The 13598-nt window shown below is 37.4% G+C and overlaps 1 protein-coding gene across 2 annotated transcripts in view; it reads left to right on the forward strand.

Moving 5' to 3' along the window:
• The first annotated feature begins 156 nt into the window (after nucleotides 1-156).
• AP1G1 (adaptor related protein complex 1 subunit gamma 1) overlaps nucleotides 157-13598 on the forward strand; it is a 79609-nt gene continuing 66167 nt past the window's right edge. For both annotated transcript variants that reach the window (XM_045443375.1, XM_045443376.1), the window contains exon 1: nucleotides 157-264. The gene's annotated coding sequence lies outside the window, so the exon portion shown is untranslated. The remainder of the gene's footprint in view (nucleotides 265-13598) is intronic.

Here is a 13598-nt window from a genome sequence, read left to right on the forward strand (position 1 = left end):
GTCCGAGTTTTTGGGTAGTACGAGAGCGGAGGCACAAAAAGTTACGTCTAGGGAAGACGGGATCGACTAGGAGAGGGAGATAGAGGCCAAAGTTTTTGCGATAGTATTTGAAGTTGGTTAAAAACTCCCTCCTTCCTAAAAGGATCCTTCCGCCTGCAGTAGCGGTGGTGAGGCCGAGGGAGCCGCCATTTTGGATGTTCGGTTCCTGCTGCCACTGCTGCCGCCGCCCCCGGAGCTGCTGGTTTCATTCGAGGTTTCGGGCCGGTGAGTGTCACTCGCGGCGCTAAGGACATATTGCTCCTTTTGCCCCGCGCCTGCCGGGAGCGCTCGGCCGGAAGCTTCCTGTCAATCTCATGAGTCCGGTTCTAGGCTTTTGGGGGTGAGAAGAGAGGACAGAGGCTGGCCCAGGAGGGGCCCGGAGCCCCAGGGGCTGCTCCGACTTTCTTGAGGGCCGACCCGAGGCCTCAGACCAGGAGGCTCTGCACGCTTCTGCGTTCTGTGCTGTGGCGTTGTCCGGCCGGTGCGGGCCTCCTTTGGACCCATTGACTTTCTCGGGCTTCGATTCTCTTTTGAGGGTTCATTCAGGGAGCAGGGTTAGCGGGGCGGGCCCCACCCCCGCGTGTCTTCTTTGAGCGGTATATCAGCGTTCTTGTATCTTGTACTCGGGTCAGGTCTTTCGTAGAACTCTCTTTAGCTCTTCCAAATGCTTAATTAATCGCTGTCTGCCCTGCAGTGGCGTCCTTTCCGAACCGGACATCGGCCTCGCCTCTCTCTAACCTTCCGACCAACTTCGTTTCCGATTTTCAGGGTTTCCTCCCTCCCCCCCAACTCACCTGCGAGTACACTGCTTACCTTTCTCTCAAACTCCTGATCCTGCGGACGTCAGTTTCTAATAATTCTCCGAATCATCTTGACTGTCTGAAAGAGTCCGGACGATTGGTTATGTTTCCTAGTTAGGGTTTGGTGAAGGAGACCCATCGAACCACTCGCTCAGAGTATACTTCAGCAGTAAATGTTTGTGAAGCTAATGAAATGGCTTTTTGGGGGGGAGGGTAGGGAGGAAGGTGTCATGTTTTTTCATTGGTGAATTCCTTTCGTGTGCTGAACACTTAGTTATTTGGTGCTTATTGACAACTTATGTATTTGTATTGGTGATATTTAACCCTGGGCATGGAAATTGCCTGAGAAGGATCTTAATTTGACGTAGGTAGAAAGGGAAGTAACTTTTTTGGCGACTGAAAGGATTAGTTAACAGAAGAGAGGAGCGAGTGAAGGAGTTAGTGATCTTAACTTGCAGGTGTTTTGTACGGTAATGATACTTGTTACCTGATTCTAAAAAATACGGAGATTGACTTCATGTGTTAGAATTTTCTGGGGTAGTTGAATTTTAAATATTCATTTCCACCGTTCCCGTAATACTTGTCAGACTATACACGTTAACTTTTGGCTTAAAAATACAGATTTTCCAGGTATCCGTAATCTCATTACCTTCATGCTGTTATTAAAGTATGTTTGCAAAAAATCATGTTTGAATACAAAGCATTTCACAGTAATTTACTGATTACTTCCTACATTTCAGGTTAGGCTAGTGTGATTGAATCGCCTCTATTTCATCTCAGCTTGGATTTTTTAATCTGTGAAAGAGAAATAATTTGTGATTACAGCCTAGTGACTGCTGAAACTTAAATTTGTAACTTGATGGACTCATTGCAGAGGGATGAAGAGAAAAGTGAAATAAAATTGTAACTTGAACTTGGATCAAATCTTTTAATACTTCTAATCCGTGTCTAAGTGCATTATTCTTATCAGGTAGATAAATTCCTGTACTGGTCATATGATGTCTCCATAGAAGATTGACTGTTTTCATTGTAAATAGTGTTCTTGTTATTTATTTTAAGGAGACTTAAAAAATGTTAGTATTTGTGTATTTACTGTCAAGATAGGGAGTTTCTCTTTTGGTTTAAAGGAACTGTCAACCCCCTGAAATCTAGGGAATGCTTTTTCATTTACTAAGTACTCCTTTGTAGTTACTGAAATACTCCATTTCTGACTTACCTTTTTAAAACAAAGTTATTAGAAGAGCTATCGAATAGGTGTTACTTAACTCCGTTCATTTTGTGGTATGATGTATTGGTAGTCAAACGTCATTCATTCTTGGGTGGTTTGCATTCAATTGGAGTGTCTTTTTGCCTTACAAATTCTAAGCAAAGTGCTGTTTAGTGCACTGTTGATTGATTACATACTGGAATGTCTACTTTGTCTAAGGTTGTGGGATCATACTTGAAATTAACATTATTGTTTAGGGAACTTCAGTTCATTTTCTTTTGGGTACAGTTGCTTGTTCTTTGATCTGTTTCACTCTTATCAGTTCTAGATTTGAGAGAATTTTATTTATTTTTTAGTACACTCTACACCCAATTTGGGACTTAAACAAACTCATGACCTTGCCATCAAGAGTTGAATGTTCTATTGACTGAGCCAGCCAGGCACCCCTTGAGAGTAAATTTTAGAGTGAAACTGTAACGTACAAAAATTGTCAGAAATATCTTGGTGATATTTCACTCTCTCTTTATTTTAAAAGTAGTCTTGAAATCAGTGATGTACAAAAACAAAAGTGCAATTTTTTTTGTGTGATTTATAAAAACTCTATACATATTGAAAAAGTTGAATGAGTATTTTCCAAAAGATTATTTTTAATTAAAAAAATTGAATTAGAAAACTACATACCAAAACAGATTTTCAAAATGCTTAATCTCTTTATTTGCATTTGATGAGGATTAAAAAGTTTTATGTATAAAGCAGGACTTAATTGATAGCAAAACTTTAAAACTCTTACTTAGATTTAGTTTCAGAGAATCTAAAACTATTACCTTTTCTGTAAACTGCAACTACTTGTTTAGCTATTTTTGTTGGTTAAAATTCATTCATTTTCAGCTTTATGAATTGTTTTTAGTTCTTAATTTTGGCATTCTTGCATCCCTTTGTTTTATCCAATTTCTTTCATGCAGGATAAGATTTAAAGTAACAATTAATTTTAAAATTAAGAGAACATATGGGTATGTCTAAGCTCTTATATATCTTGGCTTACAGGTTTTGAAAATTGTATCTTTGTCAAAAAGCATTAGGATTTTTTCATTTGCTTTTTTGTGTAGAAAATTTTATATCCGTGAAGGCACTCATTTCTACCTTTAAAATACATGGAAGGTGTTTTTTTTTTTTCTTCTTCTTTGAAGGAGTAACACAAAACAGTTAATTTGGCATGTATTTTGGCTGCTAGAAAACCAATCTCTTGTCAAAGTTTGAAGGGTCCGGAAGTAAAGAACAACAACACAACCTTGCTCTTGGCCAAAGTTGTTGAGTCAGCTTTAACTAACACTTTTGTATAAGGGCAAGATTTAAGGTAATATGATGGAAATGAGAAGTGCTTTTTCATTAGGTACTTGGAGGTTTTGCATTTTTTGTTTACTTAGACAATTGGAGAAAATTGATGTTATAAATGTTGTCAGTGTAAAATAGTCTTCAAAGCAAAAAAAAAGTATTTTAAAAGAGAAAGAAAACATGTGACCTTTGTACTTTATAAATAATGAAAGACATCTTAAAGGCAAGTAGTTTTTACCTCCTTTCTCTGTTACACTGCAATAAGTCACAGTGTAACCTTGATAGGCAGGTGCTTTGCTCACTGTAGCTTTCTTGTAGCTGATTGTAATGTGTTTTACTGAGCATTCTAGGCTTTTCAGCTTATTTGATTTTGAGATTAATGTTAATGATTTTTGTGAAGAGCAAATATGAGAAAGACATGAACTTAGATCCTTGGAACTGTAAAATATTTGCACTCCTCTCCTTACAAAACTTCGGGTTAAAAATGAGACTGATTTAGAATAGATGATGTACACTACTGGGTTAAAGGATCTAACTTTAGTAAATGATCATATAGTGGTACAACTCAAAATTCCATTAGTGTTTTTACAGCTCAATTTAGTGAAGCTCATTACTAATTCTCACGATTGGGAAATTATTCCGTTTTAAGCTGAAGAAAAGGAAGGGAAGTTAATTTTTTTAAATCCCTTTCTAAAGTGTGCACAGAAGATTTGGTTTTCTTCCCACTTTTTGAAATTTTTGAAACCTTTTAAAATACGGTGAAAATACTGGTTTCAGGTGAATGGGGAAACTAACTGAAAATACTTACGTAGCCTGTATCTTGGTAGGTACGAGATTTTAGGTATGATTTATTGACAGTAAGCTGTTGGGAGAAGAGTTTCTTTTTCTTTTTTCTTTTGTTTTTTTTTTTAATTTCTGTTGCCTAGTATTTTTCTTTTTCTTTTTATTTTTTTACATTTATTTATTTTTGAGAAACAGAGTGAGACAAAGTGTGAGTGGGGGAGGGACAGAGAGAGGAGGAGACAGAGAATCTGAAGCAGGCTCCAAGCTCTGAACAAGCAGTCAGCACAGAGACTGATGTGGGGCTCGAACCCACAAACTGTGAGATCATGACCTGAGCCAAAGTCGGACGCTCAACCGACTGAGCCACCCAGGCACCCCAAGAATTTCTTTTTCTGATAGTACTCAATATGTGTGATGTTTTTTAAATGTGTGTTTGTCTCTACTACTGAAAGTTGGGCTTTATATTTTCTTTAGAAACATTCCATGATGAAAGCTTAATAAATAGTGTTGATTATTTAGGAAAGTAGAATGAGGAAGCATTTACTAGCATTTGGTTGTGTCATTTTATTTACACACATTGGACTTTATTTAAAATTTTTTAAAAAGTAAACTTTACATGCAATGTGAGGCTTGATTGAACTCAATGACCCCAAGATCAAGAGTTGTGTGTTCTATGGACTGAGCTAGCCAGGCACCCCTACACACACTGAACTTTTTACTGTTTTTGAATACTCACGTTCTTTCATTTTCATTCTCTTTGTACTTGTTATGCCTATACCTGGAATGTTTTTCTTTTCTCCCTTCCACCTAGTAAACCTGTTCTTTCCTCTCAGCCCCCTGGCAAAGGGGTATAGTATAGTGCTTTCTTTAAAGTACTTGAATTGTCTACCTGTTCTTGAGCTTTCAGAGGACAAGAACTATATAATTTATGACATCCATAGTACATAGCACAGTGCCTGGCACTTAGTAGCTACTTTGTGGAATAGATGCTATGGATGAAAATAATATGGAAAAATTGTTTGGGTACTCAAATATATGGTGATTGGTTAATGCCAGAGCCAAAAACAGAGCCCTGAATTATGAGAAGCTACTACAGGTCATTTACTTGTGACTTACAGAATTGATGTCAGTGAAGTTTACTTTTAGGTTTAGAAAACATAGGGATGCCTGGGTGGCTCAAAAGGTTGAGTGTAGGGCTCTTGTAGGACTACTCTTGTAGGACTCTTTCGGCTCAGGTCGTGATCCCAGGGTTGTGGGATTGAGCCCTGAGCCTGGCTCTGCACTGAGCATGGAACCTGCTTAATTAAGATTCTCTCTCCCTCTGCCCCTTCCCTGCTCACGTGCTCGCTCTCTCTCTAAAAGAAAAACAAACAAAAAAGCAAAAACCTATATAAAACCTTGTATCTGTACCCTGGAAAATAGCGTTTACATGTTTAATTCTGAAGTTGACCTTGCTTTTTTCTCTTTGTGATTTAGTCTGATTCTTTTTTGAGAGAGAGCATAGCGCTAGTTGGGTAGAGGCAGAGTGAAAGAGTCTTAAGCAGGCTCCAAGCCCAGCATGGAGCCAACGTGAGGCTTGATCTCATGACCTGAGATCTTGTGTTTGTTTTTAAAAATTTTTAATGTTTATTTTTGAGAGAGAAAGAGCATGAGCGGGGAAGGGGCAGAGAGTGAGACACAGAATCCGAAGCAGGCATCAGGCTCTGAGTCGTGAGCACAGAGCCGGACACAGGGCTTCAACCCACAAACTGTGAGATCATGACCTGAGCTGAAGTCGAATGCTTAACCAACTGAGCCACCCAGGCACCCCATGACCTGAGATCTTGATCTGACTTAAAATTGAGAGTCAGATGTTTAATGGACAGAGGCATCCAGGAGCTTTCTTCTGCAAAAGTTTCAAGTGGCAGCAAAGAAATCTACACTTCCCGCCATCTTCTTTCTTTTGAGTTCTTAATATGGTAATGCATTATACTAATGAAACTAATAGTAAGTTGAGCATTTCAGGCTTTACTCCCCAAATGGAAATGTGTTGATACAGTTCAGTGATTTCTTGTCTTTCCCCTCTTGTTTGGATAGTATACTTTTATAATGCTAAGGTTTTTTTTTTTTAATCTTTTTAATTTATAAAATAATAGGTGTCCATTATGAAAAAAAATCTAAAAACATATTTAAAGTTATCATTTCATTCGTTCTCTTCAGTGTTTGTCCCCAGCCATTTAACCAGGTTATGGGTATACTTCATTATTTCCCTCCATGCTTGGTCAAGTGCAGTGTATACTAACATAAATGTGCACTTCTATATGGATTCTTTGTATTTATAAAAGGGAGATCATATTTTACATCACTCTGTAACAAGCTTTTCTTAATACATCCTGGTCAGTAAATATAATTTGATCTTGTTTTTTTAAATGTCCCTATTATGTCTCATAGTATGAATGTGTACCATACATAACTTATTTGGCTATTTTATTACGGATATTTAAGTTGTTTCTAGATTTTTTTTAACACAAACAGTGATACAATAAAATCCTTGTACATGTCACCTTATTTATTGCCACTTTTAGTTCTACAGACTAGAGTCTCCGAGGTAGGATTTCTGGGTTAAAGGAAATATACTTTAAATGTTTTTATTGCCAGATTATTTTCTAAGTAAGTTGTCATAAGTTCTACCTCCACTAGCCGTGGGCTTTCTATGTTATCACATCATTAGATGTAAATAATTTTTACTGGTCTGCCAGATGATGACTACTCTCTCAGTTTGTCTTAATTTTAATTTTCCTGGCCATAATTTGAGCTAGCCTCTGCTTTTTTTTTTTTTTTTTTCTATCTGGATTTCCTTTATTTAGAATTTTCATGTCTTTGGTTCCTTTTTCGCTTACTTTTCTGTGCATTTTCTTGGTTTACTTTTGTTTTTTCTCATCTTCTAGGAACACCTTATGGTATATTAATTCTTTGTTGTATAATACATGTATTTATTCATCTGGAATTAACATTTATATGAAGCAGGGAGTCATATGATTTTCCTTTATATAGAGAGACAACTACATGAGGACTAAATAAACCATCCCTTCCCCAATGAATTAAATGCTATCTTACAAGTTTCCATGTATGTTTACTCCACTTTTGGTTCTTTTTTTCTCTTTACTTTTCTTTTTATTTTACTTTTTTGAGTATAATATATTTGTAAAAAGATACACTGTTAAGAAAAGCTCCTCTCTAGGGGTGCCTGGGTGGCTCAGTCGGTTGAGCGTCCAGCTTCAGCTCAGGTCGTGATCTCACGGTCTGTGAGTTTGAGCCCCAGGTCAGGCTCTGTGCTGACAGCTCAGAGCCTGGAGCCTGCTTCAGATTCTGTGTCTCCCTCTCTCTCTGCCTCTTCCCCGCTCATGCTCTGTCTCTCTGACAAAAATAAATACACGTTAAAAAAAATTAAAAAAACAAAAGCCCCTCTCTGGGATTCTTGGGTGACTCAGTCAGTTAAGCATCTGACTCTTGGTGTTGGCTCAAGTCATGATCTCACAGTTGGTGAGTTTGAGCCCTGTGTCGGGCTCTGTGCTGACAGTGTGGATCCTGTTTGGGATTCTCTCTCTCTCTACTCCTCCTCTGCTTGCGTGCCTGTGTTCACTTTTTCTTTTTCAAAATAAATAAATAAACTTTTTTTTTTTTTCAACGTTTATTTTTGGGACAGAGAGAGACAGAGCATGAACGGGGGAGGGGCAGAGAGAGAGGGAGACACAGAATCGGAAACAGGCTCCAGGCTCTGAGCCATCAGCCCAGAGCCTGACGCGGGGCTCGAACTCACAGACCGCGAGATCGTGACCTGACTGAAGTCGGACGCTTAACCGACTGCGCCACCCAGGCGCCCCAAAACTTTTTTTTTTAAAGAAAAGCATTTATCACTGTACTTTTTTATTTTCTTGATTATTCTTGAACATTTATTCTTATCTATTGATTAAAAATAATTCTTCGGGTTCACAAAACCTCAAAAAAGTCTACTGTTCAGAATCGCATTATTCATATATTAATTTTGAGAGGCCTGACATTTTTAATTATGATAATTTTTCCTTGTGACTTTCCATTTGTTTAGATCCTGTTTCAGTTTTAGGTCCTTCAGTAAAGGTTTCATAGATTTAATAGTCTTCTTCATGTAGTTCTTATGCCTTTCTTGCTAAATTTTTTCCTAGATATTTTATAGTTTTTGACACTATCGTCAATGGGACTTTCCCCCTCTATTTCTAACTAATGTCAGCAACATGGGTTAAAAATGGACCTTTAATTTCCTGTGGACCAGATCCCTATCCCCCCCTTTCTTGGTATCCAGAATGAACAGAACTTTGAATTTATGAAGAATATGCTAGGGAAGCTTTGTTATCTTAGTGTGAAATCATTTTCTAGTAATTTTCTAGTAAACTTTCTAATGTCATCCTGCAGAAAAGACCTTTAGATAAATGTGACTTTGTCTTTTCAGGACGAATGTTATCTTGTTATTTTGAAAGTTTACAGTTTTGCTTTACTAATCCATTATGATTTTTAGTACTTTGATTTTTCAAAGCACAATTGATTGCTCAAGTAATATATGTTCATTTAAAATACAGCAGAAAATGTACAGAAGTTAAAAAGGCATCTATATTTCTTTTTTTTTTTCTTTTTTTTTTTTTTTTTAATTTTTTTTTCAACGTTTATTTATTTTTGGGACAGAGAGAGACAGAACACGAACGGGGGAGGGGCAGAGAGAGAGGGGGACACAGAATCAGAAACAGGCTCCACGCTCTGAGCCATCAGCCCAGAGCCTGACGCGGGGCTCGAACTCCCGGACCGCGAGATCGTGACCTGGCTGAAGTCGGACGCTTAACCGACTGCGCCACCCAGGCGCCCCTGAAAGGCATCTATATTTCTACATGGCACAGAAAATCTACCTTCCTTAACATACGTTATATCCTTTGGGGCATATCTTTTATTATTTATTTTTTTAAAGTTTTTTTATTTTGAGAGACAGCGCGTGCATGTGAGCAGGGGAAGGGACAGAGAGAGAGAATCCCAAGTAGGCTCAGCACTGTCACCATGGAGCCCAACATGGGGCTCAATCCCACAAAGATTGTGACCTGAGCCATAGTCAAAGGCTTAACTGTGACTGAGCCATCCAGGTGCCCTGGGGCATATCTTTTAAAAAACCAAGATTTTTGTTCTGAGAATTTTGTGACAATTTTTGATAAGTGTGGGCTCCTTGGGACACTTTTGCTAATAGTAGGTTGAGAGAGTAAAAATTTGCTTTTTATTTTATCGGTGTCAAATTAGATATTGATTGTGTTTATTATCATTTATTTGGCCTTTATTTTCATGCATCTTAATGCAATTGAATTGTTCAGTAGGCATATTTGCATTTATATACATCTGTTTTTAAATTCTCATTTTCAGTGAATTTTGGTTATGAATAATTAAAGGGGATGGCTGTAATTATTGTGGCATTTTAGGGAGAATAGAACTTAAGACTTCTTAGAGGAATGCCAGCTGGCTGCCTAGACAGGGTGTGGTGGTATCTTGATGTGGTCACACATTTCACAGCATTCCCTTAGCCTGGAAGATCGAGAAAGTCCATTTTAGTATTTCATCTAGGGATGATTTAGCCTAATCAAACTCAGTGATGTGTGAATTAGAATAACAATGTTGTAATTCACAAGGGGCTGGGCTTTCTTCTGGATTTTGTGTCTACTTTCCAGGGCACCCTTGAAGGAATTTGGGAGACAAGGTATTTGAAAAGATTAAGAATCACAAAGTTGCATTATGAGCCTGAAGCCAGAGTGTATAAAGTTGAATGGTCTTGAACGTTTCATCATTCTAGGCCATGGTGAAACCTGATGAAAGAACTATCCCTGTCCCACAATGGTGTTTACATCTGTAGTGACCAAAATACTTACTCCCAGATTTAATCTCCCTTATTCAAACAGTGATGTACTAACACTTCTCTTCCCTTTTCTTCACACTGTAGAACATTTCCCTTCTATGAGCACATTTCTTCATACTGTGGAAATAGACTTGCACTGCCTCCCCTTCCCTGTCGCCTAATACTCAAAAGAAAGAAAACCACAAAAACACAAAGATGGTGAAAAGAACCTAGTTAAGTCAGATGAATGACAGCTGGTATCTGTAAGATATATCGGAAAGTAAAAGTGTGATCAAAGATTAATACTGTTGATCAATTTGGTGAAAGCTTTCTTACTACTTTGGTCATAGTGTTTTGCAAGTTGTAAATGCACTAAAGCAATTCAGATATTCATATGCAATAAAAATCTGAAATAGGGCTTCTGTGTGGAGCATATAAAAATATATAAAAATATAAAAATATAGGCCATATGGAGAATGCAGGACAGAAAGCACAGTAACTTGTTTTGGAGGGTTTTGCCTCGTATTAACTTAAGTCCCTGGAGTGTTCTTAGCCATACTTAAGAACTCAGAAAGCGGATGTTACAGGGTAATCACTGGCAAAGTTAATTGAAATCTAATTTCTTGTATCTTTCCTCATTGTTTAGCAAGAAAGACTTCAAGTACAGTTTTTGTGTTGGATAGAAAAGGAGGTAATTTTAATATTGAACAATTGCTTTTAATTTAAGATTTCTTTTTAGGTTAGAGCTCACATAGGTTCAGGTTTAGGGAAAGAAGGACAATGTAGCAGCAGTAACCCCAGCTTTTTGGTTATATATTCTTAACTGTTGGCTGGTGGTGATTCAGAGTTCACAGCTAGGTAGTGGGAGTTCAGAAACAGTGGGAGTTCAGCTTAGTTAACTCAGCTGGGTAGAATAGAGGACTGGGTTGAGTCCTGGTGCCTATCCCATTGCTGTTGGTAAGTAGCTGGTGCACATTCTTTACTTTGTGTGCTTTGGAAAGGACAAATGCATTTTCTTTATCTAAGATGCTTCTAGCATTTAGAATTTAGTTAAATGCAGTATTTGTCAAGTTCCTACTCTTCGGTAACGGGAATACAAGGATAAATAATATCAACAAGATCTGGTCTTTAGGAGCTTATATTTGACTGGGAAAAATAGGCTTTTCAAAGAAAAAGTAATCATGGCCTGGAGTTGGTATTGCAGTAGGATGAAAATCTTTATCAACTAAAGAGGTTTGTGGAGATTTTGGAAAATAACCGTTTTCTCCATTTTGGTATAAATTTTAGGAGAATTGGAACATATGCAGTCATTGTTTTTTCTGTTTCTTTCCTATAGTAAGCATTCATAATTTTGGTTGCTCTTTGGGTATATAAAGTAATTAATTTAAGCTCCAAAACCTCACTTTGTTTACATTATGGGTAGAAACTTAAAAAATGAATTTCACACTTTTTGTTATTTTTCAACAGTATGTATTAAAAAACCATTAATGAAATACATTTATCTACAATCTGTTTATCTTAACAAGTCAGACTTTTAATTTTTCTGTGTCCTAAAAACATCCTTGTCCTAATGAGTATTTGAGAACAAAAGGGACATCTTATTTTTATAAAATGTACAAGCCATGTAAATGTCAAACATATGGACACTTAGGCATTAAATAAAACCATTGAAATACTAAATGTAAATAATATAAAAGGAGAAATGGATATAAACACAATTATAGTGGTAGACTTTGACATATCTTTCTCAGCTTTTTAAGGGTCAAGTAGTTAAATTAATAGGAGCACATAGTATCTGAACTCTATATTTTAGAAATTGTTACTCCTCAGGTACAGTTTTATTATTTTATTCACTCAATTGTCATCTTAGTCTTAAAACACAACTTTATAGGGCGCCTGGGTGGCTCATTCAGTTGAGTGACTCTTGGTTTTGGCTCAGGTCATGATCTCTTGGTTGGTGAGCTTGGGATTCGCTCTCTCTCTCTCTCTCTGCCCCTCCCCTGCTCATGCACTCTCTCAAAAATAAATAAACTTTAAAAAAAAAAAAAAACCTTTATATTTCCTACAACCACTCTAAGAAAAAGAAACTGACTTTATTGAGGTATACACAATATTTAATGTCTATAATGGGATTATAAATGTATTATGGATTGGATTATGAATTATATGTAATGTATATAAAAGTCCTAATGCACATATTTACTGTATAGAATTAGATGTTAGGATACAATTTTATATCCAGGTTTTTCCATCTCTGCATTAAATGTTAAATGTTATGTTATTGAACCATTTATTGATAAATCAGGGTCTTGTAAAATAATTATGGTACTCTTTGTAATTTAATACTTTTAAGACTTTAGGGGAGAGTTTAATGCTTTTTGCTAGTACACTAAATAGGCTCAGATTACTGTGCTCTGTGTGTGTGTGTGTGTGTGTGTGTGTGTGTGTGTGTATATTTAAGATAAGTATTTTAGGGGCGCCTCTGTGGCTCAGTCGGTTAAGCATCTAACGTTGGCTTGGTACATGATCTCATGGTTCGTGAGTTCAAGCCCCACATCTGGCTCTGTGCTGACAGCCTGGAGCTTGGTTTGAATTCTGTGTCTCCTTCTCTCTCTGCCCCTCCCCCACTCGTACTCTGCGTGTCTCTTTCTCTCTCTCTCAAAAATAAATAAACATTAAAAAAAATAAACTATGTTAAGGTAAGTATTTTAATTTTCGATTTGTAAAAAATTATAAATTAAGGTAATTACTATAGAACTCAAAGGCAGAGATTTACCAGCGATTTGATCTGTTTCTATTCATTCATTTATTTTTAATGTTTGTTTATTTTTGAGAGAGAGAGTGAGAGCGTGAGCGGGGGAGGGCCAGAGAGAGGGAGACACAGAATCCGAAACAGCCTCTAGGCTCTGAGCTGTCAGCACGGAGCCCGACGTGGGGCTTGAACCACTAACTGTGAGAACATGACCTGAGCCTAAGTCGGACGCCTAACCGACTGAGCCACCCGGGCACTCCTGATCTGTTTCTTTTTGATTAATCACTTAAAATTTTTTACAGGGCAACAATCTGATGTAGGGGCACCTGGTTGGCTCAGCTGGTTAAGTGTCTGACTTCCCCTCGTGTTCTGATCTCAGGGTTCATGAGTTTGAGCCCTGTGTCTGGCTCTGCACTGACAGTGCTGGAACCTGCTTGGAATGCTCGCTTTCAGCACCCCCACCCCTCGCTGTTACTGTCTCTCAAAATAAATGAATAAGCTTAAAAAAAAAAAAAACTTTAAAAAATCCATTATGTAAAGGGCACAAACTTTTTAGAATTGTGGAAAGAGTACAAGCAGATCTGTCTTGAAATTTTCAGTTGCACAATACAGTATTGTTAACTGTAGGCGCAATGTTATATAGCAAATCTGTAGAATTTATTAATCTTGCTACTATGCTGTTTGGATACTTGTTTCTGCTCTATATAGGTTTTATTTTTTTGCTTTGCTGCTGCTGCTGTTTCTTCCCTTACTGTAAGATGACATTTTGTTGACTGTCCGTCTTCTTCCCTAAAACAGCTTCTCTCC

The sequence above is a fragment of the Leopardus geoffroyi genome, chromosome E2 (genome assembly GCF_018350155.1).
Source record: "Leopardus geoffroyi isolate Oge1 chromosome E2, O.geoffroyi_Oge1_pat1.0, whole genome shotgun sequence".
In the NCBI taxonomy this organism is placed as follows: Eukaryota; Metazoa; Chordata; class Mammalia; order Carnivora; family Felidae; genus Leopardus; species Leopardus geoffroyi.